Consider the following 14,327-nt stretch of genomic DNA (forward strand, 5'->3'; position numbering starts at 1 on the left):
TATTATAGATGGTGCGGTTATCGATGTTAAAAATGACATACGTAATGGCGTGGTTCCCGATGAATTAGAATCTTTAGACTTCCTTGACGAACCCGTCGAGAATATGAAGGTTTCTACACCACGTATAGAAATTACAGACATTGAATATGACCGTGCGGTTGACGCGCTTGGACCGCTGTTTAATAAAAACCAATCCGAAAAATTAAACAAGCAAGTCACCGACGGTATTACTGTGGATAATACAGTTGCGGAACCAAGGTTATTGAACGCACCTCCACAAGACTCTACCCCGACGAACAACCAGCACGAGCTGGCGGAATTGGTTCATCCAACCCAATTCTCGGAACTGAGGGATAGTCAGTATGACCGCGAAGCTATGGAATTAGGAGAAATTATGGATAATTATCCTGAACTTGAGGATTCCCAAAATTATGAAGAAATGGGAGACTTTCTTACCAATTGGGAAGTTCAACAGCAAGACGCTTGTCTGCAACTACCTAACCAACCCGCTGACCCACCGATTGCCCCACCCATTGATCAACCTGGTGGGCAAGTTAATCAAATTGAAGAAATTAACACGCTTGGAGATGCAATTTTTTCGGCTCAGATAACGGCACCAGATGGCGTTACTGACCCTTACTTTTCGTAAATGAACACTGTTAAACCGTGTAGGGTTATCTAAGAAACCAACTAATCGCTAAGAAGGGTGTAAAATGGTATATGGTGGTGCGTGCACGATATACGCGTGAACTTGGTAACACCGGTACGGACGTTGAGGTATCGCCGTATTTCAGGGGATTTACCCACGCGACACTGTCACCTGAGGTAATCCCTCATCAAATAAACTCGAGTCGAGACAATATCGTGGAGAGTATGAATAGCTACGAGGGGCTTGGAAGTGGTTGGATATTGGACTGAATTTTATTTTTACGGATAAACATTATTCAGTATTTACCACTCGTAGGCGGAACTTATTTCCAACTACCACCCGTAATTGCTAATAAACGAGCTACGGTGAATATCAACCCAGAAGACCCATGTGACAACAAATGTTTCATGTGGTCTGTGCTAGCCAAGCTTCACCCAGTGAAAATACACCCCAGTCACATACATCATTATAAAAGGTATGAGAATGAACTTGATTTGTGCGGGATATCATTTCCATTTCAACTAGACTCCTATAAACTAAAAAATTCGAACATGTAAATAATCTCTCTATAAACATTTTCGCGTATGAAAAGGGATTTTTCCCACGCTATGACTGTGACAAAAGAGTACAGGAATCCAGAGAAATTGATCTTCTCTGAGTATCAAACGGACAAATTAAACACTTCGTATTAATTCGAAACATAAGTCAGTGGTTTCACTAAACATAACCACAAGACATTTTATTACCGTCGATGTCTGAAAAGAAGCAACACTGATGATCTCCACACTCAACATGTGCGTGATTGTAATGTTCACGACCCGCAGCGTGTGGTCATGGCACATAAAGAACCGATTTTAAAATTCAAAAATTTCGGATGGAATCAAATGGTATTTTTAATAATATTTGATAAATTTCGAAATAATTAATTTATTGATTTTATAGGTTCCATAAACCATATTTGCAGATTTCGAATCGTTACAGACAAAGGTGGCAACTTGTTTACCGGACGCAACGTTATCTTCGACAACAACCCTATCTTTACACGTGACGTGCGGTTTTTCATACACAATTATTGGACCTAATGGTGAGACAACACAAATGTGATTAATTAGATCTATATCTTAAACTCTCCCTCTTTATAGGAAATCTCATAAAACACAAAACGTATAGAGGCAAAGATGGGGCGTTGAAATTTCTGAAAATGCTTTTAAATGAATCGGACACTATATCAGATAATTTGAAGAAAAATATTCCAATGCAACTAACGGTAGCCGAAGCAAATTCATATCATCCAGAAACTAACTGTTACGTTTGCGATGAACCTTTCACGGAAAAGTCAGTAAAAACCAGAGACCACGACCACCATTCGGGAACCTAAAGGGGGTGTGCATGTCAGAGCTGTAATTTGAAGTTAAAAGCACCCAAATTTATTCCAGTTTTTCTGCATAATCTAAGCAGGTAACCTAAATGCCCCAGCAAACACAAACACGTCCTATGGACATCCGATAGACGTCACACTCGGATCTTGCCTTCGTCAGTAGGACATCCCAAAATCCGGGGTTGACGTTGGTTGGACGTTAAAGGACGTCCAAATGTCCGGTTTGTCTATAGCCGTAGTACGTCCCGGGGACGAGTTTTCGGACGTCCAACGGCGATTACGGCGGTGGTCCCCTGGATGTCTTTCTATAAAACCTAGAGATGTCTTTAGGCCTTTAATTTGGTTCAATCATGGCTCAATAGGGATGAAACTAGAACGTTCATTGGATATCGTATTCTGAGCAAATAATTTAAAAAGCCAAACTTGATATTAAAATTTTAATCAATACATTAAAATACAAGATAATGGAAAAAATCCAGCAACAAATGTACAATTTGATTGTAATAACACGAACTCTGCAAGTATTAGCAATTAACATATAAATTACAAAACTTATATAGTTATTTAATTTTTATATAACAAAATAAATTTCGAACTAAACTATTAAAAAATTAAATAACCTTTCTTATACAAATGTAAAAAAAAACAATAAAATTAATTTTTAAATCAGAAGCAAAATAAAACTAAGCCATTCAATACTATTCCTTAAAAAACATTAAGACTATCGGAAGAAAATGTACTCTAGAAATTACTGTTTCTCAAAGCTTAATTTTAATATCTATCCAAATCTTAATTTTGGAATTACAATTTAACAATATAAAATATCACAGTATAAAATGAAGCTTTAGGCGAACCGTTCAGTGAGAGTACTGAATAATAAACTTAAAAAGTTAAATTGAAACATGTACAGGTCCAAAATGAACTTTAAAAACAGCGAACCTTCCCTAACATTCGGATAATTCAACGCAAATCTTAATTTTGGAATTACAATTTAACTATATAAAATATCACAGTATAAAATAAAGCTTTAGGCGAACCGTTCAGTGAGAGTAATGAATAATAAACTTAAAAAGTTAAATTGAAACATGTACAGGACCAAAATGAATAGACTTTGATCAAACATATTTTCTTCCTACCTCTGTAAAAGACACATTAAAAAAATCGAGTTAAAATCATTAAAAAAATCAAAGTTTTTTAATAAAATACTTACTCTTATGATATATTATCAGCAATACTAGAGATTACTATGTTATAATCTTTAACGTTTGTGTAGAACGCATTATGGACTTTATGGTGACCGATTCCAAACTATCGAGTAATGGCGTCGTACAAAAGAAACTACAAACTGGGCTACCAGATATTTTAAAAGGACTTTAGCTCAGCCAACTTAGATCAGCTTTTTCGCAGTAATTGGCTGTGATTGTAGAAATAATTTATCAAATGAAAATAATGGAAATAAAAATTAAGAAAATAATAATATAAAAAAATATAAAAATTAAGAACAGATAAAATTAATTAAATAATTAAGTAGTTTGATTTAACACGTAATTTCATTAATTCACGTTAAATAAACTCGTAAATTTAAATAATAATATTCTTAATAAAATTAATATTTTGAGGTTCATTAATCATTATCAGCTCAAATAAAAATACAGGTGAAAAAAAATTAAAATTAATTTCTGATAAACGCACCTCTAGATAGCATTGATGGACGAAACATTTCGGACGAATAGTGGAGATCCATGCGACGTCGATTGGGCTGAATATCGGATGTCGCGAAATTGGTTCTACGAGGACTAAAATGGGACGTCCGTTATTCGTCCCGTAGGACGAATTTTGGACGGGACCAAGCTGGGCTCTATGGACCATGCTGGGATGTTCCAGGGACGATTTGTGTTTGTTCATACACATGTGTATGAACTGGAAAAAAATACGATATCATAAACAATTTATTCACGTAGATATGATGCTCATCTCATCATGCAACAAATCGCGAAGATCAAAAATAAAAACATAGACTGCATCGCGACCAATAGTGAAACATATATATCTTTCACCCTTGACAAGCTACGTTTTGTTGATTCAATACGATTTTTACCTGCTTCGTTGGAAACACTAGTTTCTAATCTAGCAAAAGGTGGTCCGCAAAACTTTTCCGCTTTGAATTCGGCGTTTAAACCGGAAGAGGTTAAATTACTTCTACGGAAGGGGGTCTACCCATATTCGTATATGGATTCGGAAGATCGATTTCGAGCGACCAATCTACCCCCCATTGAATGCTTTTACAATGATCTTACAGACTAACCATTAAACGAAGCGGAATACAGTCCTGCCCAAAACGTATGGAACACTTTCAACGTGGATAATTTGGGTATATTTTTTTTACAATAATATACCATTAACAAGTCTTAACTGTTATATATTTTTTTCTTAAAGGGCAATATCACGACATTTACGTTTTATCTGATACTCTCCTACTGGCCGACGTTTTCCAGAATTTCCGTCAGATGTGTATGACTTATTATCGTCTAGATCCTGCCCTCGCTTACACTTGTCCTGGTTTTGCATGGCAATTAAGCGGCCCTTTTCATGTCTAAAGTTCACTTAGACCTTTTTCTGGATGAAAACATGCACCTATTCATGGAAAAGGGTATCCGAGGTGGAGTTTCTATGATAAGTCATCGCTTTACACGCTAACAACAAATACATTGAAAAATACGACCCATCCAAACCCTGTAGTTATATTTGTTATCTTGGTAAGATTTTTTTAATATTTAATTTTAATGTTAATTTTAACGCTAATTTTAATTAAAGACATGAACAACTTATATGGAACAGTCATGTGTGACCCTCTACCCATGAAAGACTTCAAATGAGTTGAACCTACCCCTAACAGTGAACGGGAAATTTTAAGTTGTCTAGACGATTTATCAGAGGGTTTTATCGTCGAAGTTGATCTTGAGTACCCGGAAATTTTACACGATGACCACAACTGTTATCCATTAGCTCCGGAAACTATGACGATCAAACCAGAAGCACTTTCAACCTTTTCCAAGGGTCAAATGTCATCTCTGCAAATCCCTATCAAAGAAAGCCTCCCAAAACTTGTCCCTACCCTTCTCAATAAAGAGCGATACGTGGTGCACTAAAGAAACCTTAAATATTACATATCGAAGGGACTCAGAATAACGAAGATTCACCGAATTTTAAAATTTGAACAGGGGCGTGGTTAAAATCATACATAGATTTTAACACAGAAAGACGAAAAATGGCCGCCAACGACTTAGAAAAGGACCTATTCAAATTAATGAAAAATGCAGTGTTCGGTATGCAATTAAAATTAACATTAAAATTGAAATTAAAATTAACATTAAAATTAACATTATTTTTTCTTTAGGTAAAACAATGGAAAACCTACGAAATCGGCAGGATTTCAAACTAGTTACTACGCCTGATAAGGCTGTAAAGAAAGCAAGTTCACCGGCGTTTGAAAAATTTGCAATTTTTCAGAATGATCTGGTTGGTATTCACTCCATCAAGAAAAAACTCACTCTAAACCGTCCAATTTATACGGGATTCGCCATTTTGGATTTGTCAAAACTCTTAATGTATAAATTTCATTACGACATTATCAAACCACAGTATGGTGACAAAGCAAAACTCCTTTTTACCGATACTGGTAAGTTCTTAAATCAACTATGATAAGTAAAATTTGATCTTATACTCTTGTCTCTACTTACAGACAGTCTCACGTATGAAATCAAAACACCGGATTTCTACGAGGATTTTGCTCAACAGAAGCAAATGTATGATTTTTCTGGGTATCCTAAAGATCATCCTCTGTTTGACGAATCTAATAAAAAGAGACTCGGAAAATTTAAAGATGAGATGGATGGTGTACCAATCGAAGAATTTTGTAGACTTCGTCCCAAAATGTATTCATTTATATCAGTAAAAGGAGAGAAAAAAACGTGAAAAGGCGTCTGCAAGCGTGTTGTACAAAAACGCGTCCGATACGCGGAGTACCGTGACTGTTTACTATACACTAAACTAACGTTTGCCAAAATGAAAAGAATTGTCAGTAAAAAACTTATTGTATCGACTATTCGTCAGAACAAATTATGTCTTAATCTGTGCGACGACAAGCGTTATATTTTAAACGACGGTGTTACAACGTTAGCCCATGGACATTATAAGACAAAACAATAAAATATATTTATGACAAATTTATTGAGTATTTCTTATACATAAATTCTACAATCCTATTGTCGTTAATGTTTTTGTTTTTAGAAAATCTTTGCAATAAATCAAAAAATTTAATTCCTTTACACAAATTATTAGCGAAATATACTCAAGAGCCACCACAAGTCTTACTAGAATTTCCTTGCAATTGAACAGAATTATACGTCACAGTTAGGCTGTTTCGCTCGACAAAATAATTAAATTTAAACAAATCAGGGCTGTTCCCGAAACTCTCGAAGAATGTACAATTGCGTGATCTTGAGAGATATATCAAACACCCATGATCCCCTCCCCCTTTGGAGGTATCAGTGTTCACGATGTAAAGTGAAGGATACGTTTTCACATTCTTGGGAAGTAGATCGGCAGGGAAGACTCCTCTGAACAAATATTTGGTATGCGGGTCATTCTTGAGTATGATTTCAAGTTGTTGCGAGTCCAGTATGAACTTTGGTCGAATAAAACTGCTCTGTTCTTGTCGATCTCGACCAAAGATTGATATTCGGAATAGTAAATCACGCTAACTGTTGACGGCAATGATTCTCCGAATATTAATTCGAGTCGAACACTCCCGTTCTTTACCAGGTTGAAACAGTCAGTTGAACTTCCGTTAAGATCGGGAGTTAAGTCGAATACGAATAGTGCGTTTCCATTGGCGAATTCATCACGGTCGATAAAATTTTCTTCGTCAATATTCCATTGACTAGTTTGAAGAAAGAGATTAGCGTATGATCGTATAAACAACTTATCATTGAAATTTGGATTTAATGGTTTTGCCGGAACACTACTACCATCAAGGTATAGGGCGATTGGTAGTCTCCCAAATACGCATTCTGGTCTACAAATCCGATCACCACCTTACTCGGTATTTGACCATTATATAAGTTGTCTTTAAGACTTTAACGCATATTTTGTTCCCTTGGGAAATTGAAAAAGAATTACATTCCGTACGGGTGATGGGGTATTTCATTGTTGCCAATTCCAAAGTTTTAGCGTGGGATAACATAATCTCTGGCGTCAATCTAACTTTTCTGACAAACATTGATGCGTGGGTGAAAATGGCTTAGCATTTTTCACCGTCTGTGTGTAAACAAAACTCGTTTGAGCTTTTGATAAACTTGAAATTTCAGTCTATCAGGTTAGGAATAAGTCGATTTTGTTCACAAATATCAGCTCGTACAACTCCTATCATGTCAATAACACCTTCTTGTGCAAATTTTGCACGTTTCTTAAATCCGACGTTATTGAAAAATTCGTCAAATTTCCCAGCTTTGTCTTTATAGAATAGAGACGCGGTTAAGAAACTTTCCTTAGCTGACCCACCATATGTTAAGAGCGTTTGAATCATGCTCTTGTAAGGGTACTGTTGAGGACATGTCGTTACGGATCTGTCACCCAATGATACGAGAACTTCGCCAAAGAGACTAAGTAAAACAAATTTTCTGGACCAACTTTGTCCGCAGGAGTTGTTTTAGATACAGCGTCATGAATATCGGATTTTGGTAAAGTTCAATCTGCTTTCACAATTTTCACTTGAACTTGGAGTAAAGTATTTTTCAAATCAATGTACGTCTCTGAATTTCCAGCGATACTAAAGATAATTGCTTGATTTTCATTTATGTTCGATGTTGGATTATATTCAACCCATTGACTTATTATTATGCCAGTTTGAGTATACGGTACATGAAATAAATCAAGTTCCGAGCTAATACTGTTCTGCGAACTGGGGTGGGCTAGAGACATTATTCAATGATGATGATGATTACGAGAATATATAAGACTGAAGTAGAGAACGTCTTTTCTTCTTCCTGGTTCGAACTGAACTGATAATGGGAGATGTTTTACATTTCCTTTTACGGCCGTTTCCGCTAAGTTTACTCACTGCTTCGGTGGCTCTTCTTAAGGTTTCTTTCCCCGCTTCTTTTCCCCAAGATTTTAACGCGTGTTTAATAGACACACCACTCGACACGTCAGAAGCAAATTTTGCTCCAGTATTTAAAAATTTTCGACCAAGGAATGAGGCACCCTTTTTGAGTAAAGGCTTGGCCGACCGAAATGCCGAGGCTAATTTATTTCCAAGACCATATCCTCTTTGCACGGCTACTCCACGGTATACCGGAATTGATCCGTGTCCAATTTGATTTAAGTAATAGTTATTATAATCGTTTACAGAAACATGATCTAGATTACGTGGAGACATGTTTCTCCTTTGACTTGCTAGCCGCAAATGAACGGAAGAAAGATTTTGCATCTGATTTTATAGATAAGACCATGTTCTTCGGGGTTTGAAATGAAGAGTGGCGTGAACTTTTCCTCTTTCGAAATGTACAGGATGACCCATTTCACTCATAATATTAATTTCAATGGTTTGAAAATTGTTATTCGCAATAGGCATATAATGAGGTCTACAAAACTCCTTCTCAACAGTATCTCCGTCTTTTCCTTGAATACTGATAATACGTAATAAGGGAACATCTGAATCTCAAACTGATCGACTTTGTATGCCATCGGAGTATATGAACAGAGAATGTAACCCAGCGTCCATATCACAGCTAAAAGGCGCCGTCATGGAAGACACTATAGTTACGTCTCTGCCTGGAGTTCTCGTAAATCCTAATATGATGGCGATTTCATGCGGTAAGTAAACTTGGTGCATTCCTTTAATTTCGACTACCACTCGCCGAATAGGTTTTTTGTAATAAAACTCGCCCCTTGAGTTAATTTTTTGTCCGTCGTCATCGAGTGACATAATCTCTAGTAATTCTTCGGTAGAGCCGTAATATCCTGGAGGTTTAAGTATGCTTATATCACGCATTTCATCTTCGAGATCTCTCTTCACAAAATTTTCGGTGTTCTTTGCCGTCTTATTGATTGACTGTTTTTAGTCTTCTTAGGTATAGGTTCTTCCGGGGAGTCTATAATATCTTCTACAGTATTCCAAATTCGAACTAAACATTCTTCATTAACGTTATTCCACGTTCTTGGAAAACTTATTGGCTAGTCCAACTTCATACGCTCCCTCAAGTTTTATTGGATCCGTAAATACGTCCTGAACTTGCTTAAAGTGTTATTCCTGAAATAACCTATAGACGAGTCCGAGAGTAACGTTATATAGAAACTCATAGTAATACTATTTCTTGCACCCAAGAGTCAAAATCTGAACTGTAACCACGCCAACGTACTAGAAGCTCTTTCGTTCCGTCGGGTTTAGTTCTTTTTCTCAAAACTTTATCTATTTTAAACAAACAGTTGTCGAGGTCTTTCCCGATTTTCTGTATTTCTTCCTTGTAGAACACACCCGAAATGAGCTCAGTTTTCAAATCCTCCAGTTTATATACCGGAGGGTCTCTCGGTAAGCGCTCCACTACTTTGAATATTTCCTCGGTATAATTGGCTTTGTAACCCTTTTCGAACGAGGTTTTATTCTTGCTTATACGAACCAAGTCACCTATTTTAAGAGGGAACGAGACTGGGGGTGAAAAATTTACTTTCCCGTATAAGTTCTGCCACACTTGTTTAGAATTTTCCTTCTTCACTTCAACGGTTTTGCATTTAATAGATTTGTGGTAGTTGTTATTATAAGCTTCCAATAAATCTGGTAAAACGTTGATATATTTGTGTGTATCTTTCTCCGTAAAATATCGGTACATTCGAGACTTCCCCTATAGTGGTTTTTTGATATCTTGCATGTCTGCCAGATCAAGTTGCCATCGTTCGTCTATCCCATACGCTATCGTCTTGTTTCTTCGGAAATTGCGTCTCACTGGTCTGTGTAACGTGTACGTATCTTGTCGTTTTAAAAATTATCTCACGTCGTTTATGTTAACTTGAATTCCCCTCTCTCGGGCAACCCGATAAAGACCACGAATGCCTCCTTAACTACCGGCATCCTTTACATTGAAGTATATTTCTTCTAACTTATCCATTCATCGTACAGTTCATTTTCCGTTCGTGATACCAGTACCCGAACTCAAATAGTTCAAAAACGATAACAATAAATAATAACAAAAACGCAGTAATAACTTTGGGTGATTTTAAGTACGATATCGATAAAGAGGTTATCAACCCCGACGGAGTAGGATCGATGCTCTTTATTTCAAATATATCCAACTCAATAATCCATTACCATACATTGTTTCGGGACTTGGGGGTAAGTAATCAGAATCATCGTACACCTTCTCTGGTAGATCGTTAGAAATAATAGGCACATTATCAATGGGGGGTTCAAAGGGGAATTTATTTTTTACAAGTGATTTTGGTACATTTTCCTTTGACAGCAATTTATAAAAGTTATCTAATCCAACAATTTCATGTTTTGGTTTGGTTTTGTATCCTTTAACTGATTCGTGTAAAATATCCATGATATTAGATCTAACTATAGGACGTCCTTTATACAGGGTCTTTTTTTTTGCTCGGAAAAGTGTTTTTTTTCAAAAACTATTTATAGTACCGATTTCAAATTTGGAAGGTCAATTCTCTATACCGGGGGACATCAGTTTGAGAAATTTGAGCGTTTTCGGTAATGTTTTTCACCAATTTTGAAAAATTATTTTTCGACCACTAGGTGCGAGATAAAAAATTTCTATTATAAAGTTGTAGGCCGTCATCGAAAACCCTTAAAAATTGTTCACTCGACGAAAAACAATTTATTTATCAGTGAAAATTCGAGCTTGAAAAATTTACAAGTTGGTGAAGCCAAATTACGATTGTTTGAAACGATAATTGAAACCGAATTACCTAATCCAGTTGAAACTTTGGTTAAAAAAACGACCGGATTTAAAAAACACGAGGCTATAGGTCAATCCTAAACATGCATTGGGTATTTAAAGGAAAACTTTGGGAGATTATTATCAGCGTTTGATAATATTTCGAACAATGCCTCGTTATTCAGTAGCTGAGCGTACCGAGATAGTTGCCATTTACTATGGAGAAGCAGCGCAAAACCTTAGAAGAGTGACTGAAATCTTCGCAGAAAGACATCCAAATGGAGCACCATCTGTAAATACAGTAAGACGAGCAATTCACGATTTCAATCAATTTGGTAACTTGCAACCTAGGTTTCGCGGATTGGGTCAACCGGATTTAGACTTCGAGAACAATGTACTCGCGTACTTTGTGGCATATCCTTGTCACAGTTGCGCTAACGCCACTGCTGATTTGGGTTGTTCTGCAAATCGTGTGTGGAAAATTCTTCGTAAGAATCGCTATCACCCATACAGAGTTACGCTCCACCAAGGACTAATTGACGGAGACCATCAAAGACGTTATGAATTTAGCAACTGGTTACTAAATGCTGTCCAAGAAGATAGACAATTTTTGCGCCATGTTTTGTTCTCCGACGAAGCGTCATTTTCTAGAGATGGGTCCTTTAATCATCAAAACAGCCATCTTTGGTCTGACATCAACCCACATTGGGGTTTTGAATATCATCACCAGGTTCAATTTGAACGGGTCAATGTTTGGGTTGGACTTGTTGGAAACCGTTTGATTGGTCCCTTTTTCCTGCCGACGAACCTCAACGGCCAAAGGTATTTACATTTTTTACAGAACGAACTGAGTGACGCAATCGACGACCTTCCATTGGCTGAAAGACGTCAGTTGTGGTTTCAGCAAGATGGCGCCCCTCCGCATTTTTCCCGGCAAGTAACTGAGCACCTCAACAACGAGTTTCCTGAAAGGTGGATAGGGAGAAATGGTCCAGTGCATTGGCCAGCAAGGCCACCTGACCTATCACCGTTGGATTATTTTCTCTGGGGATTCGTTAAAGCAAAGGTATACGCCACGCCCATTGAAACTATGGAGGAACTCATTAGACGAATAATCAGTGCTTGCCGAGACGTCACACCAGAAATGGTAGAGAAAGCGTTTGAGAACTTAATTGTCCGCGCACAAACCTGTGTTGCAGCCAATGGTGATATTATTGAAAATGTTTTGTAAAAATTTATGTGAATAAAATATCTGCATTTAAAAACCAAACGTGTACATTTTTTCAAGTGTGAAAACTCTACTACGTTTGTATTAGACTTGTTCCCTTTTCAATTATCGTTTCAAACAATCGTAATTTGGCTTCACCAACTTGTAAATTTTTCAAGCTCGAATTTTCACTGATAAATAAGTTGTTTTTCGTCGAGTGAACAATTTTTAAGGGTTTTCGATGACGGCCTACAACTTTATAATAGAAATTTTTTATCTCGCACCTAGTGGTCGAAAAATAATTTTTCAAAATTGGTGAAAAACATTACCGAAAACGCTCAAATTTCTCAAACTGATGTCCCCCGGTATAGAGAATTGACCTTCCAAATTTGAAATCGGTACTATAAATAGTTTTTGAAAAAAAAAACACTTTTCCGAGCAAAAAAAAAGACCCTGTATATAAGTTCATCACTGGTAGACCAATCAATTTTACTGTTTCGTTCAATCCACTTGTACAAAGCAATGACGGGTTTTAGATGTGAATCTGGTATCGCGATAGCTATTTCCGAATACCAGTCTTTCTTTCTTTTCGGTTCTGCAACGATTTTCGCCTTCTTAGTTCTTTTGTTACGTTGTAATAAATGATTGTACAACTCCACTTTTTGTGACTGATTAAGGTTCCGATTATTTAAAACAGTTTTCGTATCCAAGTTTTCGTCAAGTTTCGGTTGTGAATTGAGTCGTCGATACAGGTCTTCGGGAACTAGGATCATCTTTCTAGCCATTTTTGATAGCTCTATTTATAGCCGCGCCTGCTGCACTGCTTACAATTGAAAGAAGTGGTGCTAAGAGTAACGGTAGAAATCCTCCCTTCTGTATTAGAATCTTTTTCCGTTTTGCGATTGTATTGGGTTTAGATATCTTCCGCAAAATATGACAATGTCGCTTCAATCGCTTCTTATGATCATCTGACAGTTTTACATTACCACGCAGAACATTTATACAACATTCTACAATAGCTTTAATCGCGTCGTTATTAGCATATTTGATGGCGGCATTTCTCTGACATGAATTACACTTAGACAGATATTTTAAAAACTCCTTATGATTATGAATTCTCTTCATTTTGGGATAAAAACAGCAGCTTCTTCTCTTGGTATAAGTCCGTTTCGTAGTCTGTGATCAGCTTACGTACTCAGGTAGCAAAATAACGTTTGTAAAATGGTCAATATTTGGTTTTTGGTCCAAATAACGTTTAATGGTTATTATCCCACTAATTATAAACGTTTATATTTAGTAAAATATTGACCTCTTTTAGAACTCATGTTTTCATCAAAATAGTTAGGTTGAAAAAAACACGTTTTTACATTATATTTATCACATTCAAAAACGTCACTTTTAATGTAGATATTAAGGTTAAAATAACGTTATATTATTTAACTTTTTAAGGATATATCTTTTGACAAACATGAGACGTTATGTTTTTTGCTATCAACTAATTTTTTAATCTAACTAATAATAAAAGTTTATATTTAGTTAAATATTAACCACTTCTTAAACATGTTTTAATAAAAATATTCTAATTAAAACATGTTATAGAAGTGGTTAATATTTAACTAAATATAAACTGTATTTATATGTTTGTTTGTCCGCTATAGGAATCTACAGTTTTCAACTTAGGTCGACCAAATTTGGTATACTATCTCATGGTACCCTGACTGTGGTTTTCAACGGTTACGGTCGGCAAAACATCTTTAATTAATTGGATTTATTTAAAAGTTAGGTATATCCGCTATACACAAGATACTACACTTTGGTCTTAGCCAAAAGACCGAGTTTCTTCATTCTTTGGCCCTACACACGGAAAACGATTAAAGTATAGTAATGTTTTTTAAAAGCATTCTTCTATAGACACTAGGCCTTATGATAAAAAAGAAATTAATGTGTTATCAACGTATAATTGTTTAAATTTGCATAAATCAGTTGGTTATATGGGGTACGGTGTCATGCGTGGAGAGAGTTAGGCCACCGTTGTACTTTCAAACTTATTGTGACGATTTTTGTCACTGACGTTACCTATTAGAAATAGCCTGCACTGTTTGGTGAACGGTATATATCTAAGGGGATAAATGCTGTTGTGCTGTATAT

Source organism: Leiobunum rupestre, chromosome 4 (assembly GCF_980474605.1).
Source record: "Leiobunum rupestre chromosome 4, qqLeiRupe1.1.hap1, whole genome shotgun sequence".
NCBI lineage: Eukaryota > Metazoa > Arthropoda > Arachnida > Opiliones > Sclerosomatidae > Leiobunum > Leiobunum rupestre.